At 41.3% G+C, this 18,300-nt stretch overlaps 1 long non-coding RNA gene across 1 annotated transcript in view; it reads left to right on the top strand.

The window, feature by feature from the left end:
• LOC138753185 (uncharacterized) overlaps positions 1 to 18,300 on the top strand; it is a 91,215-nt gene that overhangs the window by 43,706 nt on the left and 29,209 nt on the right. The window contains exon 2 of the long non-coding RNA XR_011351022.1: positions 173 to 251. This is a non-coding gene — a long non-coding RNA (uncharacterized lncRNA). The remainder of the gene's footprint in view (positions 1 to 172; positions 252 to 18,300) is intronic.

Here is an 18,300-nt window from a genome sequence, read left to right on the forward strand (position 1 = left end):
ATGAAGCAGGTTATCTGATCACTTTCATTGTCTTTAAATGTGGGAACTTGGCAACTGCATTTCTTAGCAGTCATTACACATCAAAAGACTTCATTATTTGCAGTGTGCTTTGGGACATCTTGAAGATATATGAGACGTTTCAAATATAAATACAATCTTTTTTTTCCTGCAGGCCAAGATAGAAGAAGGGAAACTTGAAACTAAGCCACTGACATCATTGTGCTCATATAGCGTGGAGTTCAATCAGAAAGGTCAGAGCTGTTGACAAATTTATGCAGAATGTCTGCTTATCACTTGCATTCTCTCATTCAATTTGGCATAGATGCACTCTGTTCAACAAATATCTCTCAATGTTCAGCAATTTTAAACTTCCCTCAGGATTTTTATTGATCATGTTGAGGGTCTAATTTTCAACAGAGCCATACAGTCATATACTTAGAAACAAGCCCATCATCAAGTACCCATGTATACTGATAGCATTAACCAGCTCTTGGTCTGTACCCTTTTGTACCGCGGTGACTCAAGTGCTTGGCTAGATTTATCCTGAACTCCTCAGGTTTTTTTTTATATATATTTCTTTAGGAATCTTTTCCGTGAAAAAATTCTGGAGAAGTACAAACTTTAAAGGAAAACATGTTGCCTTAGAATGTAGAAGTAAAATACTGTGAATGTTGGAACTGTGCGTAAGACAGAAATGCTGGAAATGCTCAGCAAGACATAAAGCATTGATGGAATGAAGCACAAAAGTCTGCAGATGGACTGAGCCCTTCTTTAAGGTATTGATGGGAATCTGCTAGGGGTGTCAAGCTTTCCAGCCACCAGTTCAGATACTGCAACTCAGTACCACCAAATGCAGGTGTGTACAGATCTGCAGTGGAAGCTACCAGAACAGAACAGTCCAGGGGACCCTACATAAGGCTGCAAGGCCCTTAAACTCATGCAGGTAAACAGAACAATTGGTCGAACAGAATTGTGCCAAGACTGAAAAGAAATGCCCAAAGCCAAGGATTGAAAATCATGCCTGGTGTCATCTTGCATGGAATCTCTGTGACTGCCCTTCACTGTGTGTGCAGTGAATTGGTATTCACTGTTTATGTATTGTTTAGATGGTGGGATCCTCCCCTCACCTACCCCAATATAAGCCCAGGTGTTCCTGCCTTGCCTCTGATTCACCTGAGGACATTGAAAGCTATTAAAAGTGTGTTTGTACTCCTCACTTGTCTCTGAGTGCATTCAGTTGTGTTACAATTTGAATAGCTTAACTTTGAGATGGAATGGAAGCCCTATTGAAGCCAGGCATACTCCAGATCGACCCTCTGTTCACTGTGGCCCTGGAGGAATTCGCCTATTGGCTGGAAAGCTTTTAGTCCTACTTGACGGCCACACAAGATGTCTTCAAATCGGATGGTTTCCAGAGATCGGTACTTCTCTCTCGAGTTGACCCCAAAGGGTTCATTGTCATCAGAGACTGTGCTATATACGAGTCAGCCATAGAAGCTGTGAAGGCCCATTACATGAGGCCCCGGAACAACGTGCTGGCGAGGCACCAACTTTTTCAATGCCTGTACTGTCTGGGTGAGTCGCTGGACATCTATGCTCTTCAACTGTGGGCCCTGACCAAGAAATGCTACCTCAAAGCGGCCTCGGGCCAGGTGAGAGAAGAGGAACAAATCCGGGACATCCTAGGGCAGGAGTGAGGTCGAGGTATGTGAGGCAGCGACTGCTGGAGTTGGGGAAAAAGGACTTGGCCAGCACCCTGGAGGTGGTGAAAGTGCTCGAACAGATCCAACTAGGAGCTGATGACCTCACAGGCAAAAGTGGTGCCTTTTCAGAGGACCAGGTCATTGGGGCACCTGTGACCTCCATAGCCCAAGTGCTGACCACTATGGCCACGCATGATGGCGAATGCTACTTCTGTGGACATGCACAGCACCCCTGCACCCGATGCCCCGCGAAGGACTCCGTGTGCATAGGATGCGGTAAGCGAGGGCACTAGTTGAAGATCTACTGGGCTAAAGGGAACCCAAAGAGGGTGACTACATGTGCAACCCCTGAATTGTCTCTTGACCTGAGCCCAGGTCCCAAAGGATCTCCGTATAGTTCACTGCCAGCATCTTGCTGCGTCTCATGCCGACACCCGCCACTAGACGTGAAGCATCGGTGAAGCCACAGCGGCCATTTTGACGCACTTCGAGGTCGGTGCCACCTAGTCCATCATTGAATCAAGATGGAGGGGGGCCACTTTGCTGTGCCTCTTGGTCGACGCTATCTTGTTTGCCCGCGGGCCAAGAAGGGAAAGTTGACATCAGCGTGGGAAGCGACGGGGTTTCTGGAGCACTGGCCTCAGTCATCCTGGATCAGACAATACCTCACTAATTAAATAATTTGCCGATGGAGGTGAGGGTAAATGGACATTTGACTGATTGCTGAGTCGACATTGGCTCCACAGAGAGCTTTATAAACTCTGCGACAGCTCTGCTGTACAACTTGAGAGTGTACACGACGGACTATCGTATTTTCCTAGCTTGAGTCAAACAGTGTAGAAGGCTGGTAGGTAGGAGCATGTACTCTGCATTTGGAGGGCCTTGAGAATTCATTATTTATCCATGCATTTTTTTGGTATTTTCTTGAGTCTTTGTATTTTTACTGTTAACTGTCTTGAGAAAGAGTGAAGAACTGAATGGATGGATGGATAGTTTATTGTTAAATGTAGAAGTACAATGTACAGATGTAACAAAAGCCTTGCCTGCTGCCACTGATCAGTTAGGTATAATTAAGGCACCAGGAAAAGAACAAAAAAAATGCAAAAGGAGCAGAAAATAAAATAAATAATAAATGTTCACAGTTGATTGGCTGATAGTGCAAAAATGTGCTCTGTCAGGCGTCCAAATAGATCTTTGGTAGACTTGTAGTGGTGTTATAAGTCCTTTTTCCACTGGCATCCCAGTTAATTGGCCTGGGATATGAAGCTGTTTGTGCCGTTTCCACTCGGCCATCTTTAACCGGGACACTGACTAATTTTTCCACTGAATGCACTCATCGCCGGGGTTTGGAGAGTCTACCTTCGAATAGAATGGAAGGAAGTTGTTCTTTTTCCACTGGTCTAATCTACACTCCAGTGTCAGCTGATGCCAGTGATATGAGTAGGGGTAGAGGCCATCAATCCCCGATGTGATTTGATGTCATTTGACACTGGCATGCTGATTGTTTTCCTTTTCCACTGGACCCTTAACCAGTTAATTCCCCGTTAATTCCAGGGATAAGGTGCCAGTGGAAAGGAGCTGTTGTTTGGGTTATATAGGGACATTCAGAAACCTGATATTCATTGTAAAGAAACTATTCTTGAACCCAGAGGTACTGGACATCAGGCTTCTGTACCTTCTATTGGAAGGTAGCAGTGTGAAGTGAATATAACCACATCGATGAGAATCTTTTTGCAGCAATGCTCATGTCGGTGCCATCAATGGATGGGAGGTTGGTGCCTGTGAAGGACTTATCTATGTTTCCCACTTTCTGCAGCCTTCTATGTCCTTGGGGATTTGAGTATCAAAACCGTCCCAAGATGCATTTAGCCACAATACTTTTCACAGTATGACTGTAGAAATTCTATAGTCTATTCAATGACATGTTAAACCTCCTCAAACTCATCAAACAATAGAAGCATCAACTGCTTTCTTCATGGTTGCTTCCATGTGCTGGTCCCAGGAGAGACCCGCCAAAATGTGGATACCTAGGAACTTAGAACCATAGAACACAACAGAATAGAAAAAAGGCCATTTGGCCTTCTAGTCTGTGCTGCAACATAATTCCACTAGTCCCACTGACATGCACCTATTCCATAACCATCCAGATGTCTCCCATCCATGTATCTATTAAATATATTCTTATAACTTAAGAGTGAGTCTGAGTTTGCCATGTCAGATGGCATCATGTTCCACACTCCCACCACTTTCTGAGTGAAGAAGTTTCCCTAATGTTCCCCCTAGCCCTTTCCCCTTTCACCCTAAAGCCATGACCTTTCATATTTTCTCTCCTAATCTAAGTGGAAAGAGCCTACCCACATTTACTCTATCTCTACACCTCATAAATTTATAAACTTCTATCAAATCTCCCCTCATTCTTCTAGACTTCAAGGATTAAAGTCCTAACCTGTTTAATCTTCCCTTTAACTCAACTCTTGAAGACCCAGCAACATCTTAGTAAATCTTCTCCGGACTCTTTCAATTTTACTGATATCCTTTCTGTAAGCTGTTGAGCAGAACTGCACACAACACTCCAAATTTGGCCTCAACCATGTCTTATGCAACCTCACCATAACATCCCAACTCCTGTACTCAATACTTTCAGTTATGAAGGCCAACATACCAAAGCTTTCTTTACAACCCTATCTACCTGTGACACCATTTTCAGGGAATTATGTATCTGTATTTCCAGATCCCTTTGTTCCTCTGCATTCCTCAGTACCCTACCATTTATTAGTATGTCCTACCTTGGTTCATCTTTCCAAAATACAACCCTTCACACTTGTCTGCATTAAATTCCATCTGCCATTTTCTGGTCCATTTTTTCAGTTGGTCCAGATCCCTCTGAAAGCTTTGAAAGCCTTCCTCACTGTCCACAATACCTCTAATCTTAGTGTCATCTACAAACTTGCTGATCCAATTTCCCACAATATCATTCAGATCATTGATATAGACAACAAACAACAATGGTCCCAGCACTGATCCCTGAAGCACATCACTAATCATCGGCCTCCAGTCTGAGAAGCAATCATCCACTACCACTCTCTGTCTTCTCCCATTCAGCCTAGTGTCTTAACCTTCTGAACTAATCTCCCATGTGGGATCTTGTCAAAGGCCTTACTAAAGTCCATGTCGACAACATCAACAGCCTTTCCTTCATCTACTTTCTTGATAACCTCCTCAAAAAACTCTATGTTTTGTTAAACACAACCTACCATGCACAAAGCCATTCTGCCTATCTTTAATCAGCCCTTGGCTATCCAAATTCTTGTATATTTGATCTTTCAGAACACTCTCCAATAATTTAGTGGACTACTGGCATCAGGCTCACCAGCCTATAATTTCCTGGTTTACTTTTGGAGTCTTTTTTTCAAAAATGGAACAACATGAGCTACCCTCCAAACCTCTGGCACCTCACCCGTGGCTAAGGACATTTTAAATATTTCTGCCAGGGCCCCTGCAATTTCTACACTAGTCTCCCTCAAGGTCTGAGGGAGTATCATGTCGGGCCCAGGGGATATATCTACATTTATTTGCTGTAAGGCGGCAAGCACCTCTTCCTTTTTAATCTCTATATGTTCCCTGCCACTACTGTTTGTTTCCCTTCCTTCCTTCCTTATACACTATGCCAGTTTCCTTAGACAGACTAGAAGGCCAAATGGCCTGTTTTCTATTCTGTTGTGTTCTATGGTTCTAAGTTCCTAGGTATCCACATTTTGGAGGGTCTCTCCTGGGACCAGCACATGGAAGCAACCATGAAGAAAGCAGTTGATGCTTCTATTGTTTGATGAGTTTGAGTAAATACTAATGAAAAAAGAAATTGTTTAAGATCTCCCCCATTACTTGCGGCTCCCCATCTAGATCACCACACTGATCATCTATGGGGCCTATTTTATCCCTTGCTATCCTTTTACTCCGAACATACTTGAAGAAACCCTTTGGGTTCACCTTCACTCTATCTGCCAAAGCAACCTCATGTCTTTTCCCCTTCCTGATTTACTTCTTAAGTATTTTCTTACATTGTCTATTCTCTTCTAGTATCTCATTTGCACCTTGTTGCCTATACTTGGTATACACCTCTTCCTCTTAACCAGATTGCTAATATCACTTGAAAACCAAGGTTCTCTATCCTTGTTAACTTTACCTTTAATCCTGACTGGAACATGCAAACTCTGGAATCTCAACATTTGCACAAAATTGGTCTGTCTCCAATTTAGAATCTTAACTCGAGGACCAGGCCTATCCTTATCCATAATTAACTTGAAACTAATGACATTATGGTCACTGGACCCAAAATGTTTGCCTACACATACTTCTGTCACCTGACCTCACTAGTAGGAGTATTGCATTCTCTCTCATTGTACCTCTATATATTAATTTAGAAAACTTTCCTGAACATGTTTGACAAACTCCAAGCCACCCAGCCCTTTTACAGTATGGGAGTCCCAGTCAATATGTTAAAAGTTAAAGTCCCCTACTATCACAACTTTCTGTTTCTTGTATCAGTCTGCTCTCTCTCTCTCTCTACAGATTTGCTCCTCGAATTCTTTCTGACTATTGGCTGGTCTATAATACAACTCTATCTGTGTGGTCACACCTTTCCCATTCCACTTCTCCACCCATATGACCTCTGACATGAGCCTTCTGGGGTGTCCTGTCTAAGCATAGCTGTGATATTTTCCCTGACTAGCAATGCCACTCCTCCCCCTTTCATTCTTCCCCCTCTATCATGTCTGAAACAATGGAACTCTGGAACATTGAGCTGTCAGTCCTGCCCATCCTGCAACTAAGTCTCAGTAATAGCAATAATGTCATAATCCTCATGCCAATCCACTCCATAAGATCATCTGCCTTTCCAACAATACTCCTTGCATTGAAATAAATACTCCCGAGAACATTTCTATCACATAAAAAACCTTTGATTTCTGTCCATACATGCAGTCCTTGCATGACTGTTATCCTCCTGCACCTCACTATCTATTCTGACATTCTGATATCCATCCCCATGCAAACACAGTTTAAATATTTATACATTTATTCTGAGAATTGTATAAGAAATAAAGAAAGAGAAAAAAAGAAAAAAATCTAACCCAATGCCAACCAAGTTTGTAATTTGTATTGTAAGTAGAGATAACATCAAACAATAGAAATATGACCAAAGCATATGTATCAAAGAGGCATCACACATTTTACATTTATCACAGAGTGAGTTGATATCTGGATAAATTTGAGGAAGTTTAAATTTGGAAAAATGTATTTGATGCACCTCTTTGAACGGAATCAATCTGTGCCCACCGCACAATGAGATGAGTCGTAAATCAAGCCCAAAATCGACTTCCAATCTTCATCTGAAGAAGAGATATTAAGATCATTCTCCCATTCAATTTTAATCTCAATTAGCAAAGTTTTTTTTTAATATTCAATAATTTACAATAGAGGGCAGATATACTCCATGAGCGCATTGTAATTCAAAAAGTTCATCGATAAAATTTGGATCTGGAAAAATTGGAAATGTTAAAAGCTTGAAACAAACAAAATGTCAAATTTAAAAATACCTGGAAAAGTGTCTATTTGATAGATTAAATTTGATCAGCAATTGTTGTAGAGTTATCAAGTTTTGTTGTAAAAAAAGATCCTCAAAACTTTTAATTCTTGAAAATCTGCATCTAAAATAACAAGTTGAAATAAATGATTAGATAGGATAGGACTTGTGTTTATAAATCTCATAATTCCAAAAAAAATTCTAATTTAACTCCAAATCTTCAGTCTATATATCATTATTAATTTTTTTGCCAGTTTTAGAATTGGGAGAAGTATAGGTGAACCCAATACCACCCATAAAGAAGTGGATTAGAATGGAGACATCCCTGATTTTTGCTTTGGAAGATGAATGATAATATTGCCCCCTCCATTTAATGTTTGAGTAACGTTCCAGTCCTCCATCCCACATACTCTATCTGCTATCATCAATTAGACTGTAAACTATCCTGTTTAGCTTTTAAATTAGATGTTAAAATTGATATACATGTTGGAAAGATGAAAAGATTAATTCAACTAAACAGACAGTCACTAATTGTCAACTTCATCTCCTTCAATCTTCCTTGCTTTCGTTGTAAGCCAATATACCATCTAACAATTGTCTGAGCAAGGGAGTGTTGGATGCACGTGCAGAAAGAAATGTAACAGTTACTAAGATCAAGCAAGTACTAATGTACAAGCCCCAAAGACATTCATCTGAAGCCATTAAATTATAGGTGATTAAGTATTTAAATCAGAAACATTTTTTACTCTGTTTTACTCAAGGCAGAAAAACAAAGTTTAAAAAAAACCCCAAAATCTTATTTTCAGCTCTTGGTTTTTGATGCGCATGTGCAGATGAGGCCAAAATACACACATGAAGAGAACAAAAATTCAGAAATTTAACAGTTACTAAGATCCAAATGAATACTAATGTTCAACCCCCAGAGACATATTACCTGGAGCTGTTAAACTGTAGTTGACTGAGTATTTAAATCAGAAACATTTCTCAATAAATTCAATTATATTAGCTCTTTTTGCCATTAAACTAACAAATGGAGAAAAGTGAAAAGTTCCTTCTGCATTCTGCAGTTTCAAATAACAGCAGGTTGGTTCATCTCAGAGGAGCAGTCGATCGTCCCAGGGTCACCCTTTTGACAAAGCCCCAAGTTTCTTCGGGCGAATTTGAAAAAATCTTCTGAGTGCCACATCTAATCCTCAATCTTGCCGTGTATAATAGGGCAGGGTTAAAACTTTTTTTATATAAATCTGCCATAACTTCATAGTAGACTTTGCGAAGCAAAACTACTTCTGGGCAGTAATCTTTGAGAATTTGAATGCGTGTTCCTTGGTAAGTTAAATCCTCTTCGAATGAGACAACCTCAGAATTAATTCCTTTTTTTTGGAAATAATGGAAATGTTTCATAACGGATTGAGGGAATTCTGAAGACTTTTTAGAGGATAGAAAACCCTGTGCTCTTTCCAGCACTGAATCCTTTCCAATGGCTACCACCGAAATGTTACGTAAGTAAATCTGTGAAGAATTTTATTGGTAGTTTGTCCTTCTCAATATTCTCTTTCAGTCTTGAAATATAAATGTTATTTTGGAAGCTTTGACCTTCCAGATTCATTACATGCACTTTTAATCTATTGTTTTCAGCAATCAAAGACTTGTTTTGTTTTTCTAGCTAATCCAGCTGGTTATTTATCTCCACCCCCAATCTTCTTCCAAAGTTATCTGACACAGTTCTAGTTGTGGTATTGACTCCAAAACCAGATCCAACTTTTGTTCAATTTTGGTCCACATTTTTAGGGCATTATTAATATCCTTCAATTGGTTAGAAATAATTTTGGAGACCACACCAAGCCCAAGAGGAGTATCCTGTTCGGGCTCATTTTCCTCCTCCATTAGTTCTACATCATCTCTTTCTTTCATGACTTTGAAATGAAGTATTTTAGGAATTTTAACTCCTCTCTTCAGCATGGGAAGTTCTCTGGTGAATGTAGCCATCTCAAAGATGAGCTTTGAAAGGTTTAGTTGATTAAAAGTGAGAATAAGGTTGGGAAATGTTTAAAAAATACTTGGAACTCACGACCACTCCTCTTCACAGCATCTGCTTGCCAGTGGAAGTCTCAGGCAAAGGTATGCAATCTACTTTGTGTCTTTTTGGTGAGACTAGTGAAAGATGGATCCATATGTCATATGGAGCCTAGCTTTCCCCCTCCTGTTGAGATGTAAGTGTGCCTAAAAAAAGTGTTGGACAGCTGACCCTTCATTGATTCTGAGTGGATCAACAATAAGGGAGTAAAAAAAACACTTCCACAGTTGACCTGAAGTAAACAAGAAAGATCGCAGATGCTGGAGAACTGGAACAATGCCCAAAATGCCAGAACTCAGCAGACCAGCCAGCACACTTGGACAATAGATAGTCAAGCTGAACTACTTTTTCTCTAAGGCCAGGGAACTTTCCACCAACTAGACAGTCACTGGAGTGGGATGTAATGTGAATATGTTCAGGAAAGTTCTTTGATTCTCGGTCCAATCTCACTTCTCACTCCTTCAAGTTCACTGGTATCAGGCAATTCTTATACTGTGGACAGAATTGAACATTTATGAATATTCACCAGACTCTGGTGAAAAAGCGATAAATGATTACCATTCAGGAAGGTTCTTGTCAGTTTCAGAGAGAGAGATTTGCTGCTCATTGGACACATACAAACTGATTCCCTCTGATCAGCCACTTCAGTGACTTGCCATAGAAACTTGCCACATCATAGGTTTTCCAAATGATAACCTCTTCTCCCAGGTCACCACAGAGTTCCTCATGTTTCCCTTATATTCAGGAGAAACACTCTAGCCAGCCATTTCCTCTTGTAAGGACTACCCAATCAGCCCATGAAAATCCTTTGATTTAAGGGCAGTAAAGTTGCCTCTTCTATACATAACCACATTTCTTAGAAATTCACCAAGATAAATAGTTACTTAAATAAAAGTTGTTTTTAATTTTCCTTAAACATAAAAATAGGATCAAACTTTAACTTATTACTATTAACTTAACCCCTTTCTAATTCTAACTGCATGTGTATGTAATGTGTATAAGTTCAGAAAAGTTTTTTGATTTACAGTCCAATCTCACTTCTCACTCCTCCAGTTCTTATACTGTGCACAGAATTTAACATTTATGAATTTTCACCAAGCTCTGGTGCTTAAAGGCAATTGGCTACTGCTCAGGAAGGTTATTGTTGGTTTCAGAGAGAGATTTGTTGCTCGTTGGACACACACAACTGATTCCCTCTGATCAGCCACTTCAGATTCTTGATGAAGAAACTCGCCCCATCAGGGTTTCCCAAATGATTACCTCTTCTTCTGCAGATCACCCCAGAGTTCCTTTTGTTTCCCTTTTTTCAGGTGAAACACTCTAGCCAGACATTTCCTCTTGTCAGTTTGCCATGGTGCAGAAACCAGTTCTCTCTCTCTCTCTCTCTCTCTCTCTCTCTCTCTCTCTCTCTTTCTTTCTTAGAGAAAGCCTGTTTGGTCTCCTTTCCCTCTCTGCTTGCAAAACCACATGACCTCCTTAGAACAGCAAACTGCAATAAGACAGATTGCAGCACCAGACCCAATCTTCCAAAACCATTCATCTGTTGCTCCACAGCATGTCCAACTAACACCTACTTGTAAAGTCTCTATAGGTATTCTCCAACATTTTTGTAAAGGCACTCGGAGCCTGGACTGTCTGGCTTGAGCAAAACTTTGACATTTGAAATGAGATCTGTTTTGTGAAGTTTTTGTGTTTGTTTGTCACCTGCACTACTCCCACAATCTATCTCCTTCAAAAACATATCTATATACAATATAAAATACAATATAATCTGTCACACTGATATTGGTTCAGAGATTCACTAGGCTAATTCTGAATTGAGAGGATGCTCCTGTCAGGAGAAAGTAAAGGAACTAAATCTATGTTCTTTCTTTAGAAGAATGAGTGGTGATTCCATTGAAACATAGAAGATTCTGATGGAGCATGACAGGGTAAATGTTGAGATGTTTCCACTAGCAGGTGAATCTCAAATGAGGTGACATGGATGTAGGATTAGGGAATAGTCACAATACGTTTACTGGGGGCTCGGCCACAGGTAAGTGTCAGGACTATTGCATAGTGAGGATAGTTTAAGCATTAAACAGAGCAATGATTGATTGGAGTGAGTGCTACAGATAAAGGACAGTAACAAATAAAATAAAGGAAGCTAAAGTAAGTGGCCAGTGTAGAGTGGCTAATGTATGAGTGATGCAGTATCTATGATTGGAACTTTGAGGCATTGACTCGTAAAGCTTTGGCAAAGAGGCACAGGTAAGGAGCTATTAAGGCTTTTGTAATGGTTATAAAATAAAGTCATCAAATTTCAGGTAATTAAATAAAGTCTTTCTTCTTCTGGCTATCCATTCCATAGGATAATTATGGTTCCTTTCAGTCCATTTGTGGGGTGTGATAATATCACTACAGGACTTGGATGTGTTGAGGATACCCCACTCTTCAGAAGGGTATATAAAGTAGGTTGTTCAGGATCAGGTCATGTGTTGTAGCTGCTTCATGTGGGAGCAGGTGGACCCCATTTTGGTTCCTGAAGACTGCATCAGCAACAAGTGTTGGTTGCTTGAAGAATTCAGCTCAAAATTGAAGATCTAGAACCTGAGCTTCAAACACTGTGACACAACAGGGAGTGAGAGAGGTATGTGGACACTTTGTTTCAGGAGGAAGTCACACCCATTAGAATAGCTGTCTCAAATTCAGCTTGTGGTCAGGGACAAGAGGGTGTGACTGTGAGTGAGGTAGGTAGTGGGATCCAAGAGACAGTGTTGGAGGGACCTCAGTCCTAGATCTTCTCACAAGTCTGAAATTCTTACTCCTTGTGTGGTTACGAGTGGGGACTGTAGGAAGGATAAGCAACCTAACTGTGGCACTGTGGTTCAGGAAGCCATTCAAGAGGTGGGGGGGGGGGAAGAGCAAAAATGTGGTGGTAATCAAGGATAGTATAATTAGGGGAATAGACTGTAAAGGTTGAAACTTTGTGTTTTTAACCCTTAGTTAATTTTGTACCTGTCTCTTTAAGAGAACTATTGTTTGTTGTGTTACCAAGTGACTATGATCTAATATGTCATAATATCCACCCACCCCTAATTCGACAAGATTTGAAGGAAGTGTGAGCATGATAAATTTTTCTTTGTATTTGTGTATTTCCTTAAAATTTTTGAATCTCTTTAAGATTTTGTACCTTTATATATATTTTAAGTCTCTTCAATCTGAAGTGCCTGCAAGCTCACACCAAGACACAAGAGCAACTTGTCCGTGAACTACTCTTTGCAGACAATGCCGCTTTAGTTGCCCATTCAGAGCCAGCTCTTCAGCGCTTGACGTCCTGTTTTGCGGAAACTGCCAAAATGTTTGGCCTGGAAGTCAGCCTGAAGAAAACTGAGGTCCTCCATCAGCCAGCTCCCCACCATGACTACCAGCCCCCCCCATCTCCATCGGGCACACAAAACTCAAAACGATCAACCAGTTTACCTATCTCGGCTGCACCATTTCATCAGATGCAAGGATCGACAACGAGATAGACAACAGACTCGCCAAGGCAAATAGCGCTTTTGGAAGACTACACAAAAGAGTCTGGAGAAACAACCAACTGAAAAACCTCACAAAGATTAACGTATACAGAGCCGTTGTCATACCCACACTCCTGTTCAGCTCCGAATCATGGGTCCTCTACTGGCATCACCTACGGCTGCTAGAACGCTTCCACCAGCGTTGTCTCCGCTCCATCCTCAACATTCATTGGAGTGACTTCATCCCTAACATCGAAGTACTCGAGATGGCAGAGGCCGACAGCATCGAATCCACGCTGCTGAAGATCCAACTGTGCTGGGTAGGTCACGTTTCCAGAATGGAGGACCATCGCCTTCCCAAGCTCGTGTTATATGGCGAGCTCTCCACTGGCCACCGTGACAGAGGTCTACCAAAGAAGAGGTACAAGGACTGCCTAAAGAAATCTCTTGGTGCCTGCCACATTGACCACCACCAGTGGGCTGATATCGCCTCAAACCGTGCATCTTGGTGCCTCACAGTTTGGCGGGCAGCAACCTCCTTTGAAGAAGACCGCAGAGCCCACCTCACTGACAAAAGACAAAGGAGGAAAAACCCAACACCCAACCTCAACCAACCAATTTTCCCCTGAAACCGCTGCAACCGTGTCTGCCTGTCCCGCATCGGACTAGTCAGCCATAAACGAGCCTGCAGCTGACGTGGACATTTACCCCTCCATAAATCTTTGTCTTTGAAGCCAAGCCAAAGAAGAAAGAAAAGAAAGATATCTCTGTATATCTTTGTATCATTATACAGTAAATGCTTTGTTATTCAGTGTTATGAAAGTCTTGTTGCGAAGTTATGCACAATGTTTATTTTTTCTATCAATGAATTAAAACTACATAAAGTACAGCCACAGAGTTTGATTAAAGAGATCTAAATTCAGGATATCGCAGCTCACACTTTGGAAGATGATACTCTGAAATTAGGATATATTGGAATAAGGAAAGTATCATCTATATAGATAATGTCCTCTGTCATAGGCATAGAGTGTCCCAAATGCTGTGTTGTCTGTCCAGTGCTCAGGTTCAGAGCATCTTATCTGCATAGGAACTTGCAGTGGGAGGGGAAAGATCCAGTTGTTGTTATTCATGTGGGTACCAATGAAGTATGTAGAATGAGGAGAGAGGTTCTGCTAAAGGAATTTGAGGAGCTAGAGACCAAATAGAAAAGCAGAACCAACAAATTTGGTAATCTCTAGATTACTACCTGAGTCATACGCAAATTAGCACAGGGTCCAGAAGATTAGAGTATTAAATGCATGCCTCAAGAATTGGTGTGGGAGAAATGGGTTCCAATTCATGGGAAATTGGTACCAGTATTGGGAAGGAAGGGAGTGTTCAAAGGGCAGGCTTCATCTGAACCGTGATGGGACATGGATCCTGACGAGTTGCATAACTGGGGTTGCGGGATGGACTTCAAACTAAAGAGAAGGGGAGGGGTGGATTCAACAGGTGGGAGAGGGATGGAGAGAGTAAAAAAGAAGGGTGTGGATAAAGTAAAAGCAAAAGTTAAAAAAGTGAAAAGTAAGAGAAGAAGGGATACAGTCAAGTGCAAAAGAGACAAATATTATCTGATTTTAAAATCATAATGGGAAAAAGGGCTTTTTATCTAATTGACCATAGTATTCGAAACAAGGTCAGTGAACTTATAACACAAATCAATACAAAGGAGTATGATTTAATGGTTATTACAGAAATGTGATTGCGGGGTGGAGAGGATTGGAAATTAAATATTCAAGGATATCAGGTAATAAGACAGGAAGGTAAGGGTGGTGGGGTAATGCTCATAGTTAAGGAGGAGATCAGGGCAATAGTGAGGGATGATGTAAGATCTAATGAGCAAAATGTTGAGTCCATTTAGGTAGAGATTAGGAATAGTAAGGGGAAAAGCACAAATGGGAGCTGTCTATAAGGCCACTCAATAATAACATTATAGTGGCACAGGTAATAAACCAAGAAATATTGAAGGCATGTCAGGATGGAACTACAGTTATCATGGGGGACTTCAACATGCACATAGACTGGGTGAATTAGATTGGTCAAGGCAACCTTGAGAAGGACTTCCTAGAACGCATACATGATGGTTTTCTTGAACAGCATGTTAATGAACCTACAAGGGACATGCAGGGGTGCAGTGTGATGTATGATCAATTATGCAAAGAATTTAAAAAGGGGGGTAGAGAAAAAGCAGGGAATTATAGGCCGTTGAGCCTTACATCAGTAGTGGGCAAAATGATGGAATCCATTATTAAGGATGTAATAGCGGAGCATATGACTAGCAGAGAAGGGATCGGACAGAGTCAACATGGATTTACAAAAGATAAATCGTGTTTGACAAATCTATTGGAATTCTTTGAGATGGTGACAGGTAAAATAGATAGGGGAGAGCCAGTGGATGTGGTGTACCTGGACTTCCAAAAGGCCTTCGATAAGGTCCCGCATAAACGATTGGCTTACAAAATCAAGGCTCATGGGATTGGGGGCAAAGTATTGATGTGGATTGAGAACTGGCTGGCAGGTAGAAGACAGAGAGTTGGGATAAATGGCTTGTTTTCTGAGTGGCAGGCGGTGACCAGTGGGGTGCCACATGGATCTGTACTGGGACCCCAGCTGTTCACAATTTACATTAATGATCTGGATGAGGGGATTGGATGTAATATCTCCAAATTTGCAGATGACACTAAGCTAGGAGGGGTTGTGTGCACGGAAGAGGGGGTCAGGAAGCTCCAGTGTGATTTGGATAAATTGAGGGACTGGGCAGATACATGGCAAATGCACTACAATGTGGATAAATGTGAGGTTATCCACTTTGGTAATACAAACCGGAGGGCAGATTACTATTTGAATGGCAATAGATTAAGAGATGGGGAAGTGCAGAGAGACCTAGGGGTACTTGTACACCAGTCTCTGAAGGCGAGCATGCAGGTACAGCAGGCGGTTAAAAAGGAAAATGGTATGTTGACAGGGATCTCCAATTTACAGGGTTTGAGTATAGGAACAAGGATACCTTACTGCAGCTGTACAGGGCCTTGGTGAGACCCCACCTGGAGTATTGTGTGCAGGTTTGGTCACCTTATCTAAGGAAGGATATTCTTGCAATGGAGGGAGTGCAGAGGCGATTCACCAGGCTGATACCTGGAATGGCAGGAATGACTTATGAGGAAAGATTGCGCAAATTGGGATTGTACTCGCTGGAGTTTAGAAGACTGAGAGGGGATCTCATAGAGACATATAAAATTCTGGCAGGACTGGACAGAATGGATGCAGATGGGATGTTTCCAATGATGGGAAAATCCAGAACCCGGGGCCATGGTTTGAGGATAATAGGCAAACCATTTAGGACCGAGATGAGGAGAAATTTCTTTACCCAGAGGGTGGTGAATCTGTGGAATTCATTGCCACAGAGGGCAGTAGAGTCAGGTTCATTAAATATATTTAAGAGGGAATTAGGTATATTTCTTCAATATAAGGGTATTAAAGGTTACGGAGAGAAGGCGGGGACGGGGTACTGAACTTTAAGATCAGCCATGATCTCGTTGAATGGCGGAGCAGGCTTGAAGGGTCGAATGACCTACTCCTGCTCCTATCTTCTATGTTTCTATGTTTAATGAAATACTGAAACTGAAAGCTTTTATTAGCAAGAGATGGACAGCATCCCTTCTGTTGCTGGCTCACACTGACACATGTTCAAAATGGGGGCAGGGCTGCGGCATGACAGCCTTTATGGGAGATAAAGGGGAGGAATCACAAGCCAGCCAGTGAGAGCAGGGTTGAACACAAAAAGTCATGTCATTTATATACACAATAATGGTTTCACCACACAGTGCAAAATTTTTAGGTGCCAGAGCTCACCAAAAATGGTGACAATGAGGTCGTGTGAAACCTGGCCTTGGGGCCGCCATGTTGTATTTGGCCTTGTATAATTGACAGCAAACTGTAGGACTATGAAGTAGGATGACTGGTCGTGGAAGAAACATGTATGTCCAGAATAGAAAAGAGCACTCTGTTGCGAGGTGTGGGGGGGGGGGGGGGTGTGGGGGGTGCAACGACAGGCATGCACGTTTCCCTGGCACTGGCAATGCTATGATCTGCTCCTGTGCAATCAGACACATTAAATTAGTGATCTTGTAGTTAGAGATCCTCTTGGAAAGAATGATCACAGTATGGTCAAGTTTCTCATACAAACAGAAGGTACAATAGTCTAAAACTAGTGTGTTATGCCTAAACGAGAGAAACTACAAAAGGATGAGGGAGGAATTGGCCAGTTGAGAGTGAGAACAAGGCTATATGGAGAGATGGTTGAGGAACATTGGAGGACTTTCAAAGAGATTTTGCATGTTGCTTGACAAGTGTTTATTCCAGTTAAAATCAAGGACAGTAAGGGTGGGAGCAGCTAGCCTTAGATAACTAAAGAGATCAGGGAAGGCATCAAACTAAAAGCTTGTGAATTCAAAGTTGCCAAGAGCAGTGAGAATCTAGAAGATTGGGTAAACTTTAAAAAGCAACAAGGAAGCACGAAGTGAGCAATAAAGAAAGGGAAAGTAGACTATGAAAAATGATTGGCACCAAATAAAAAAAAGGACATAAAAGTTTTTATAATTATATAAAGTGCAGAAGGGTGGCTAAAGTGAAGTTTGGTCTGTTGGATAATGTAAAGGGGGAATAGGTAATAGGTAATGAGGAAAAAGTTGAGGCTTTGAATAACTGTTTTCTTTTGGTATTCACTGTGAAGGACACATCAAACATGCCAAAGACAGACTTTATGGATGTGATGGGAGGTGAAAACCTGGATATTACTAAAGAGATTGTACTCAGAACTTGAGGGTCTAAAGATAGATAAATCACCTGGTCCTGATGGAATTCATCCCAGGGTCTTGAAAGAAATGGTAGGTTATATTTGAGATTTTGGTGATAATTTACCAAAATTCTCTGGACTCTGAGCAGGTCCTAGTGGATTGAAAAGAGGGGAATATCACACCGCTTGATGTAGACAAAAGGCAGGAAATGCCATTTAGTGTAACATCTGTAGTGGGAAAATGTTTGAAGCTATCATTAAAGAAATAGAGAGGCATCTGGAGCGAAATGAATCCATCAGGCAGACACAACATGGATTCAGCAAAGGGAGGTCCTGTTTGACAAATTTACTGGAGTTCTTTGAGGATATAATGAGCGTGGCAGACAGAAGGAAGCTGGTGGATGTTGTTTACTTTGAATTCCAGAAGTCATTCAATAAGGTGCCTCATAAAATATTTATACAGAAGATAAGGTTGGGGTGATGTATAAGCATGAATAAAGGATTGGTTAACCCATAAAAAGCAGAGTATTGGATACAGAGGTGTCTTTCTAGTTGGCAATCAGTTGAGAGCGGGGTGCCGCGTGGGTCGCTGGTGGGCTTGCAACTGT

Source organism: Narcine bancroftii, chromosome 1 (genome assembly GCF_036971445.1).
Source record: "Narcine bancroftii isolate sNarBan1 chromosome 1, sNarBan1.hap1, whole genome shotgun sequence".
NCBI classification, from domain to species: domain Eukaryota; kingdom Metazoa; phylum Chordata; class Chondrichthyes; order Torpediniformes; family Narcinidae; genus Narcine; species Narcine bancroftii.